The sequence below is a fragment of the Talpa occidentalis genome, unplaced genomic scaffold (assembly GCF_014898055.3).
Source record: "Talpa occidentalis isolate TD23 unplaced genomic scaffold, MPIMG_talOcc4v2.1 talOcc4.15, whole genome shotgun sequence".
Taxonomy (NCBI): Eukaryota; Metazoa; Chordata; class Mammalia; order Eulipotyphla; family Talpidae; genus Talpa; species Talpa occidentalis.
In genome coordinates this window covers 10,008,971-10,020,566 of record NW_023601543.1, presented here as the reverse complement: position 1 = coordinate 10,020,566, position 11,596 = coordinate 10,008,971, and the positions used below count along the sequence as shown (strand labels likewise).

General features: G+C 41.8%; 1 pseudogene; it reads right to left on the bottom strand.

Moving 5' to 3' along the window:
• Nucleotides 1-1,022: 1,022 nt before the first annotated feature.
• On the bottom strand, nucleotides 1,023-8,131 carry LOC119246440 (alpha-ketoglutarate dehydrogenase component 4-like; annotated as a pseudogene).
• Nucleotides 8,132-11,596: the final 3,465 nt, after the last annotated feature.

Below are 11,596 nucleotides of genomic sequence, written 5' to 3'. Positions count from 1 at the left end.
TTTTTCCAGCGCGGTGCTCTTCTCTTTCTTTGCAGCTGAAGTCAGAGTCACCCCCTTCATGTTGTATATCGTTAATACTATGAACAGGAAGCGCTAGCTTCTGCACATACGCTCCATTTTCAGCGCTGTGCGAAGGGCTTTATGTGCATTACTGGTAGGGCCAGGGCCAGGGAGGACATCGGGTAAGACACTATGCAGGGTATAGTCGGAAATCTGCTCACACATGTTGTTTGTGGCCTGTCTGCTCTGAGTTAATTTTCCAGCCCAAGGACACGTCTGTAGGAGTTCGGGGCGCCAGTGTTTTTTGAAGACCAGCCTCAGCATACCGGCCGAGGTGTCCAGGCAGCCAGGGGGGCGATCTGGAGCTCTGGGGCTGGCCATCACAAGCTCCTGGCAGCGGTGAAGGCCCGGTTACTGCTCAACTGCCTTTGTTCAACTCACTATAGAAAGCCAGCTGGAAATGAAATGCGAAGGCGGTTTCTTTAGGGTGTTAACCCCCCATCTTCCAGATTGCCGATGGTCTGATTAAAGCACACCTTCGCGATGCCATGCTTTTCTCTACTTTATTGGCATCCAGTAATGACGGGTGGCCTGCACTCTGCTCTTCCGCTCTTCCGGGTACACTGCCCCTCCAGTTAAACCACTTCTTTTTCAAAACCAGCAGCAAGCTAGTAATAATTTGTCTCCCCCTCTTTTTTCCTCCCAAGAGGAACATCTGAAAACTATAACCAAACATTGATATTTACCACCCTATCGTGGCTCCTCTTGAGGCTCCCCTCTGTGGGGACCTTCACTTCAGGACTTGCTCAGCTTTCTCTCACCAAGCTATCGCCATGGCTGCTATTAAATCTTATCAATAAGGTTGTCAAATAAATATATTTGTCGAATAAATATATCTCAATTGTCTTTTAAGCTGGGCTTTTAATCTGCAGGAAAATGCAGTCAAATGACCGAATTTGCTCATGCATTTTTTCCTTTTGATATGGTTTCCCTGCATCTCATTTTGAGAATATTATTTCCCCTTAATAAACATCATCTCCCCTATCCCCTGTAATTTCCTCCTCTGCTTTTGAACAGCTTGCTAGAGGAGCCTTCTTTTCAAGCACAATGGCTTTGGCCTTTCTAGGGAAGACAAAGGGCTAAATTAAAGGCACAGCTGGTAACTTGCCACTGACTGGGGTGGAGAGACTTAGTTAGTATTCATTCATTTACCTCTGCCCAGTTGGCTTTCATCTCTCTTTCTCATCCCCCGAAGGCTTGGAAGTAAAGAATCACCAGGTTCTTCATTATGTTTCCAGCAGCTGGGACTATAGCAAACGCTTGCTTGGATTTGTCTTTCCCTCGACCAAAGGTGAGTAAGCCTTAACCAGGATCTCAAGAACACAGGCAATCCAGAATGTAAATACCAACTTTCAATTCCACTTGCAAATGTCTTTCTAGCTTACAAATGCCACACCTAATTTTCTGCCTCTGTGGATGTATACTTTTGTTTGAGAGATAATTCACATTGTGGATGCATTATTACAACTCAGTTTACTTAAAAAGGACTCCTTCACTAGTTCATTCATTCATTCATGGAACATTTACCATATTCTAGACACCATGTTAAACCCTAGGGTAGTCGAAGATGAATCATGTGTTCCTGCCCTTTAGAAGTCATGATTTCAGTGGGACAACAGATATTTAATAGGGTTTGGACACAGTGCGGTAAGTGCAATGATAGAAGGTGCAAAGATGAAAAATATTTGAGTTACAATACTTTGAGAAATTGGATGCGTATATGCTCAAAGCTAAAGAAAGGTGCTGAGTGTGTTTAGATGATCTCTGACCTCCTAGCTTCACTTCTGTCCACACTTCCTTCAGGCTGCTTTTTTTTTTTTAAGATTTATTTATTTATGCATACAAGAGCTGGGGTACAGGCCCCAGAGGTGTGTGTGGGGGAGAGGATTCACCAGAGACAGAGTGGGGAACAGAACGGGCAGATTGACCGAAGTACACTGCAGAGGGGAGCAGCGGGGCGAGTCAAGAGAGGTCTGCTGCACCATGTGGGTTGCTCCCTGGCTGGCCGGGAATCAAACTTGTGCTGCAGTGGCTGTGGTTAGCTTCATGGGTTGCGTCTTAACCCTTGTGCCACCAGGGAGGCCCCCTTCAGGCTGCTTTAAAGCAACTATATGTTATAGGAAGGATTATCTATCCTGAGAAGACTTGCCAAGAGTTTGAAAAATCAACATTTTAATAGAAAAATTATGTTACTGTTTCAGAAAATGTCCAGCTACCTTCCTGACACTCCAAAATGTTTGTCATCCTTGTTGGATCACTGGGCAATATTTAGAGTTTAGATAAATACAGGGTAGTGGCTATCATGAGTCTCCTGTTATTAACATTTGAATTTTGGGCATCCTGATTTCATTCAGCCCAAGGATGGCCAGATCCTGCAAATGGGTGTATGTATTTTGGGGTGTCAAGTCGGGTTGTGGATGGGCTCCCTTGGGAGTCTGTGCTCTCAGAATGGAATCATAGGCCTGGAGTAATCCCTGGTGTAAACAAAACAGACAATAACAGAATACTTTCAAAACATGACTAATAACAGAAGAATGTAAAAATTCTATGCTGCCGAAGGAGGATTTTTTGGCATTAATCTGTAATGTTTATTAGGTTTTAATTAAACAATAATAGACAATACATGCACCCAGGATGTCAGCCATTTATCACCCCTCTCTTGAGGCAATCACTGCAATCAATTTTTTGTATATCTCTTTAGAGATGTTGATATATCTACCAGCATATATGTATATACAAGCACATGCAATAAAATTATTCTATTTTTTCTATGGCTACCAAGTTGTCCAAATGCCTTTCACTGAAGAATCTACATTTTCCTCATTGATATCAATGGATAACTTAATCAAATATGAAATTCTGATATATATTTGCATCTATTTCTGAATTCTATTCCATTTTTCAACATGACTATCAATTCACGTGCCAGTGCTAGACACTCTTGGTTACTGTAGACAGATTCAATCCATTTTAATACATTCCAAGAGTAATCCCCCTAGCTACTTCACTTTTTCAGAAATTCCAAGGCTAGTCTAAGGAGTTCTTTTTATTCTTTGGCAATTCTTTTCTAGATTTATAGAAACCATAGTTTCTTTGCTGCTGTGTGTTCATAGAGGCCAGGACTAGATAAATGTGACATCAGATTTTAATTGAGTCAAAAATAGAGAGATCAAAATGAATCATGATAACCTTTGCAGTTCGTGTTGTCAGTGAGGAGAGGGCATTTCCCCTACTCCTCTAGGAATAATCAAATTAACATCAGACAGATTAAAGGAATAAAAAAATTTAATTATATGCATATGGGAAATCTACATAGATAGAGAATCCAAAAGCAAGAGGGAAAATGGGGGGTCTGTATCCTGAGCTAAGGAATGGAATGGGGGCCTGGGGCTTCATGGAGCAAGGCGGGGGCTCACAGGACAAGGAAAAGAAGAGTCACATGATGAAGAGCAGATGTTTTCTCAGCCTGATAGAGAGGTTTCCAAGGGAAAGGCTGTTTCTGGTAAAAACCCCAATTCTGGGTAATATCCCCAACATTCTTTCTTGTATGTAGTTAAGGGAGTAGTAAAAGCTTCTTGTGAGCCTACAGGGTCTCAAAAAATCTCAGCTGGAAATAGTCTACATGCCAAAATGACTCATCATGGGAAGACCAGTTCTGAACTTCTTGAGAAGACCTTGCCTTCAATATAATGTTTATGAATCAAACATCAGTTATGTCTTTGTTGTATATCTCACCATACCAGTTAGTAACTGTAAGGCTACAATTAAGTTATATCAACTCTCTAGGATTTAGTTTTCTAATTTGTAGAAAATCTAATTTTTTAAAAAATGCCATGGTCTAACAACCAAGTAATTAGGAAAAGGAAATAATAGAAATAGTTCCCAGGAAAGAAAATTATTTAGAATGTTAGGACTGATATCCATTAATTTCAGTAATTTAATGTTTCAGTTTTCCTTTCTCTGAAAAGTAAATTTCATTTATTTATTTTTTTAAGATTTATTTATTTATGCATACAAGAACTGGGGTACAGGCCAGAGGTGCAGAGGGTGAGAGGATTCACCAGAGACAGAGTGGGGAACAGAACAGGCAGATTGACTGAAGTACACTGCTGAGGGGAGCAGCGGGCAAGACAGGAGAGGTCTGCTGCACCATGTGGGTTGCTCCCTGGACAGGTGATCGAACTCGTGCTGCAGAGGCTGAAGATAGCTTCATAGTGCTGTGCCCAATGCCTTGTGCCGGCAGTGAGACCCTGAAAAGTAAATTTCATTTAGATGCTCCTATTTATGTGTTATGTATCTGTGTAACACTTGCCAATCTTCCTTTTTTAAAAAAAAAAGATTTATTTTTTATTTTTATTTATACAGTAGATGGGGTACAGGCCAGAGGTGTGGAAGGGTGAGAGGATTCACCAGAGACAGAGCAGGGAACAGAACAGGCAGATTGACTGAAATACATTGCTGAGGGGAGCAGCGGGTGAGACAGGAGAGGTCTGCCTCACCATGTGGGACCCTCGCCAGCCGGCGGGGATCGAACCAGCGCTGCAGAGACTGCGGACAGCTTCATAGCGCTGCGCTCAACCACCTGCGCCACCAGGGGAGGCCCACCAATCTTCCTTTTTAGCAAAGAGAGAGAAGGCCTCAGCTCAGTGCCTCCAGCAGGAAATGATCTTTAGCTAAATTTAATATTGTTTTGTGGTTATTTTTATATTTTGTCTACATTCTATTTATGGGATGAGACACTGCTTTTCCACTCACTATAGTGACCAAGTTTCCTTTGTAAATATATATATTTAAGTATAAAAAAGTTAGTAGCTCTTTCTGCTTGCCTATGTCTGTGCAAGTGTCATCTTCTCCCTTCCTATTCCTGGTAAACCCATCCTTTTAAAATGTAAAAGAAAAAAGTGAGTCAACTTCTAGAAATTATTCTAGAAAATACTAATTAAATAATACACTGATAAACATACAGCAATAATCATTAAGGTGATTTGAGAATGCATGAAGATTGGGAATCAAAGGATTGTGTAACTGAGTCAGAGACTGGCTTAGTGTTCAGCCAATCTAGTTTCTTATTATTGGACACATGGGAAGATTACAGTTTCCAGTCTAGTCTCCCTTACAGTAAATTTGGGGGTAGGTGACTCAGTTCTGGTTCATGGGTGAAAGTTTTTGCCACTCCAGGTCTGGCTCCTGAAACATCCCATGAATTCCTTTGGTCATCCTCTCTTCTCTCTTGCCAATTGGTTGCAGCATATCCAGTGGAAAACTTCAAAGCCTTAGAGGATGGTGAAACCATTAGTTGCAAGGTGTTTGGAGTCCCAGTTTGGAAGAGCACTTTGTGGGAGAACGGTGAACATGTGAATTAGACTTTGCACAAAGGAGAACTAATCTTTTACTGTGTTGAGTCACTAGGATTTGGAGATTATTTATTACAGCTACAGCAGTTAACCTACCCTGACTAACACAGAGGACTTGAGTACTTAGCACAGTGATTTATTTGTGCATGAGGGGGACTCTGTAGATGTTGTTTTAATAAGTTAACTTTGTCCTGTTTTGCTCTGTCTTTATTCATAATTGTCAGTTGGTAATGTTTTTAGGAATAGAATTGAGGTTCCAACTCAAGTCCTGACCCCTGTTTTGTGACACATTAGTCAGCTCCGGTAATCTTAGATGACCTTATCATTTTGAAAATAAAATAGGTTTTAATTACTGTTTTAAAAAATATGTCCTATAATACCTTTAGGACCAAAGTGGGTGGGACTGAAAATAGGGTATGCCTTGGCCAAAAAGATTGGAAATATCTGCCTTTGAATATGGATATTAATCCAACATTCTCACAATGTTTTAAAGACTTTTAATGATTTAGAGTCCACTCAAGGCTAGACCATCCCTCTTCCCCCAGAAGGAACTGTTTTTCACCCTCATAGACACAATAGCTGTTTGTACTTGATAAAATAACAACAGCAAGCCTCCCAGGTGGAGTTTCCCTTAGGTATTGTATTCTAAGGTCTTAGAACTTTCATATTCAGGAAATCTTCTTTGGGGAGGATCAAATAAAATATTATATGCTAAAGCCCTTTGTAAAACATTAAAGTACTATACAACTACGACATTATTGTTAGTCATTGTTCTACCATTAAAGCCCATTTCCTCCTCTTCTGCCCCCTTAATCAGGTAACATTAATTTTCTATCAGCCACTTGAAAGAACACCACTTGAAAAACAAATTAGAAATGTCTACATGGCAGATGTAAATATCCAAGTACTTGAATTAGGTGGTATGCTGTGGAAAGAGGTAGAACTAAAGTGGAAAAATCAAAGCTAATTTTCCTATACAAAACATGTTGTTGGAAGTGGTATGGTGGAGTTGCCTACTAATTCTGAGCCTCATTTTCCTTATCTGTAAAAGGGGGCCATTAATGGTACCTCTCTAACAGGCTGTTGCCATGACTAAATGAGACAAGGTATAAGGTGCACATAGCACAATGTCTGGAACATAAAGAGTGCTCAATGAACAGTAGCTGTAATGTTATTATGATGATCATCAGCACAGGCTCTGTAGCCAGGCTGCCTGAGTTCAAGTCCTGGCTCTGCCACTTCCTAGTTGAATAATATTGGAAAAACTGTGCTTCTTTCTCTTATTTGTAAAATGGGAGTAATGATAGTAGGGCCAACATCACAAAGTCCTCATGAGAATTAAATAAAATAATAAAAATAATAAATAATAATAAATAAATAAATAATAATAAAAATAAAATAATAAAATAATTTAATTCATGAGAATTAAATAAATAAAATAAAGAACTTAGAAAAGAGTGGCTGGCACATAGTGAGGGCTCAGTAAATAGTAGCTATTCTTCATTATGTTGATTTTGGAAGAAGGTGAGAAAGGTATTGCTTTAGTCTCTGCTGATGATAATAATCACCCCTCCTGCATTCATCAGAGACTCCGTGTGGCATCTAGCTTAGAGGCTTCTTTTCCACCCTAAATCTTGCCATCATTGACATGGGCACTAAAGCCACAACTCTGACTTCTTGGTTCTTTGACCTCTTAAACCTCAATGATCTTTATTTCCACCCTACTTCAGTGATACAACCCTACAGTCATGCCATGGATCTTGGCATAAGACAGATCTCCTCAACTGAAGTAGTAAACTCAAGTATGCTATTTTTCCAGAACTCACTCTATCTGGTCTTCTTTCTCAATAGTTGAGACTTGTTTCCCTTCCTCTTTATTCTTCCCTTCCTAATTCAGCTCACTCCAAGGATCAATTACTTCAGTCACTCTCTTGCCAATATCTTCAACTTCTCAGACACTTGGGTCTTCTATTTGGCCACCTGGCAAGGTCCAAACCCTAAGGCAACCACTGTTCAGCACATCTGCTTTTATAATCTGGCTTCTATAAGCTGATAGAGAAAGTCAAAGAATATCACAAATTGGGACATCATAAAGTAAGGATAGATCCTACCTGTATCAGAGAAAATAAGAAATTATCATATGAAAACTCTTACCAAATACGACTTCCCAACTTTTACCAGTTGGTATGGAGTGAGTCTTTGTGTCTCCCCAAATCCATATGTTGATGCCCTAACACCCATTGTGATGGTATTTGAAGGCAAGACCTTTGGGAGGTAATTAGATTTAGATGAATTCCTGAGGGTGGAGTCGCCATGATGTGATTAGTGCCCTTGGGGGAGGGGGGTAGAAAGAGGTGATTTTTCTCTCTGTACATGCTGTCACTGAGGAAAGGCAATGTGTATACGTAATGAGAAGATGGACCTCCACGCTGGATAAATTCGATTTCTTCTTGAGCACAAGTTTCCTTCTATATTTCTGAGCTAATGTTTTTTATTATTTCTAGCGTCAGGTAGACCCTGCCACATCAGCCAATCTGGGATTTGCTTCCGTTAAAATGCTGTGACATTGAAGAAGAGTGAGATGGTAGCGCTGCTGGTCCCAGGGCTCCTGCACCATTGGCTTTGGCATCGTCTCTTCTTTGTGGGAATCTCATTAATGGAATATGTGGCTTGACTTCCTGAACAACCCAGCTGGCAGACGCCATTTTGCTGCCCATCGGGACCCCTTAGTAGGGGCAGCTTCCGGGGTGCACAAGTGCCGCCTCCAGTCCTAATATCTTTACTTGAAGAAGGCAGGAGAATCGTGTAGTTAAGAGCAGGGACCTGCTATTAGTTGAGGGATCTTGGGTAAATTATGTAGTTCATCTGGGCTCAGTTTCCCTTGGCAGTGACCACCTCATTAGGTTGTTGTTTGGATCAAATGAGAAAGTAAAGTGCATGTTGTAGAGCCTGATGCAAAATAAACGCTGGCTGTTGTTATCAGTTGTGTCCTTACAGGCTCTTCAACCTAGAGACCTCTGTCTACCCCCACTGCCACTTTCACGGCTTCAGCGACCTTCATCGCGCACCTGCACTACTGCAATAACTCCGACCTAATCACTACTTCTATGCTGGCTCCCACCAATCCATCTTCCACACTGTGGCCAGAATGTCATTTTCAGAAATATAAATTAGTTTATTTCTTCCCTGCTGAAAACCACTGGATGATTTCCCACTGCCCTAAGGATAAAGTCCAAACTCCTAACTTCCCTGCTTCATGTCTGGGTACATGATCCCCCCTCTCTGCTCAAGGCTTTTCACATCATTTGTGTAAGCCACTTTTCTCCACTCTTCTCCCTCCTCTACCTGGTGACTCTTAATACTCTTTCGAATATCCGTTTAGCTATTCCTCCCTGGCCACTCGAAACTGGATTAGGCACCTTTCTATGTCCCATAGTACCCTGCCTCACTCCTTCCTGTTTCTACCTGTCCTGCTGATTAGCACGTCTAGCCTCCCCCCTAAAGCTTTAAGTACCGTAAGGCAGGAACTCTGTCTTTTCCACCACTGCCTTCTTGGTGCTTAGCCTGGTTCCTGGCTCATGCCAAATGTTCAATAAATACCTGCTGGAAGAACACAAATATTATCGAAAAGCCAATAGCCCAATTGAATCTAGAAATGTCATGTACCATAATTTCTTTTTCAGCTCTAAATCACATGCCTCTTCACCTTAAAGCTTTTGAAAACCTATGTGAATCTCTGTAAGAAGGCAGTGCAGAACATCCCTGACTTAGGATGGTTCAACTTACAATCCTGTGACTTTATGTTAGTGCAAAGTTAATACTCGCTCAGTAGAAACCACACTTTGAATTTGACCTTTTTCTGGGCTAGTGATATGCGGCACAGAACTGTCAGGATGCTGGGCAGGGCAGTGATTGCGGCTCCCAGTCAGCCTCACGATCACCAGGGGCAGCAACCTGCTCCTCTACAGACTGCTCTTCACTTCCAGTACACACTCAGTAAATTACATGAGACATTCATCACTTTGTTAAAAAACAGACTTTGTATAAGATGATTGAATGATTTTGCCCAACTGCAGGGCAAAACTATAAGGGTAAGTGTTCTCAGCACGTTCAAGGTGGGCCAGGCTAAGCTGTGGTGTTTGCAAGGTTAGGTATATTAAATGCACTTTCATCCTCCAATATTTTCAGCTTCTGATGGGTTTGTTAGGACATGACTCGTCACCAGTCGAGAAAGACCTACACTCAAAAGGTGCTTCTTCCTCTCCTGAAGGATTTTTCTGATTAGCCATCTATAGTGACGCTCACACATACAAAATTGTTATTTTTCTGGGTGCAAATAGCAGATACCTATAGTTACACATTTAAGACCTAGTCTAGCATCCAAGGAGAGCTATCGACTGGGGCCCGAGGCACAGTGTCATTGCAGAGCATGGCTAGAAACAAGCCACCGCGAAGCCATCATGTTCGCACTGTCTGCAGTTTAAATGCCCGAAGGAATGTCATGGAGGGGTTGGTTGGCTCAACTCTGGCAGAGAAATCAAGGCACTGTGAGCAGCTGCCTGGGGAAGCTTAGCCAGAGTACTCACCCCAGAAGGAAGAGGGGGCTGATTGGTTCCATCTATATGCTTGGGTCGCTGCAATGTGACTAGTGCAATATAGTTGCCTGACTTTTTTCTGCCTTTCCACCATCTCTTAAAAAATCTTTTCCTACCAACTCACGAGTAGGAAAAATGTACTAAAAGCCAAGATTTTACAGGCAGTACTGTGAAATCGTACATGCTGATGATGTATCATGTTCAGAGTATTTCCGTTAAAACTTGGTGAACTCATTTTTTCTCCTGTGACTTTATTTTGTATTTTAAAACTGTGAAGAAATAATATATGAGACACAGGCTGTAGCCAAGAACTGGAAGAATCTTGGCTAAATCTCAGACAAGGGCCACCCAGTCAGAAATTTTCTAGGACTGGGATCTGAACTGGACAGCTGGGATGTATGAATCTCCAGGACGCTGGCCAGTTGGCATTTAAAGGTTGAGCTGTACAGCTATGGACAGCTGAGGTGTGTGTGTGTCTGTGTGTGTGTGTGTATTTAAAATGTGCTGATAAAGAGATAGTTCTTACCTCAGTCAAAACTTTTTTTTGTTTGTTTTTTTTATAGAGGCATGTTCTTATTTATTTATTTATTTATTTTGTTTATACAAGCACCGGGTACGGTCAGAAGCGCGGGAGGGTGAGAGGATTCACCAGAGCCAGAGCGGGGAGCAGAGCAGGCAGAAGGACCGAAGTACACTGCTGAGGGGAGCAGCGGGCGGCAGGAGAGGTCTGCGCGCCATGCGGGACCCTCCTCTGGTGGCCGGGGAGCAGCCGGGGATCGAACCGGTGCTGCAGAGGCTGCGGGCAGCCTCGCAACCCAGCGCTCAACCACTGCGCCACCGGGGAGGCCCAGTCAAAACTTTCTTTCCACAGAGACTGTATGCTTTCTATATGTTGTGCTAACTATTGAATTTCCTTCACTAAGGATCTGATGTTTGCATCTAGAAAAAATAATTGTGTGTCTGTATGTGTGCTATTAAAGCAACAACTGCTTTACAGTGATAGTGAAGGCAAAGATAAACAGCTGGGACTACATCAAATTAAAGAGCTTCTGCACAGCAAAAGAGACAATAACAAAAACAAAGAGAAACCCCACCAACTGGGAGAACATTTTTGCACCCAACACTAATGATAAAGGACTGATCACAAAAATCTGCAAAGAGCTGATGAGACTCAGCAACAACAAAGAAAATAATCCAGTCAAAAAATGGGCAGAAGAGCTAAAAAGAAACTTCTCTGAAGAGGAAATGCAAATGGCCAACAGGCATATGGAAAAATGTTCAACATCACTTGCCATCAGGGAAATGCAAATCAAAACTACCATGAGATACCATCTTACACCAGTGAGAATGGCACATATTAAAAAAACTAGCAACAACAAATGCTGGCGAGGGTGTGGAGAAAAAGGAACTCTTCTGCACTGTTGGTGGGAGTGCAAACTGGTCCAACCACTGTGGAGAGCTGTGTGGAGATTTCTGGACCTACTAAACATAGAGCTTCCATATGATCCAGCAATTCCACTCCTAGGTATTTACCCAAAGGACACAGAAACATCAATTCCAAAGAACACCTGCACCCCTATGTTTATA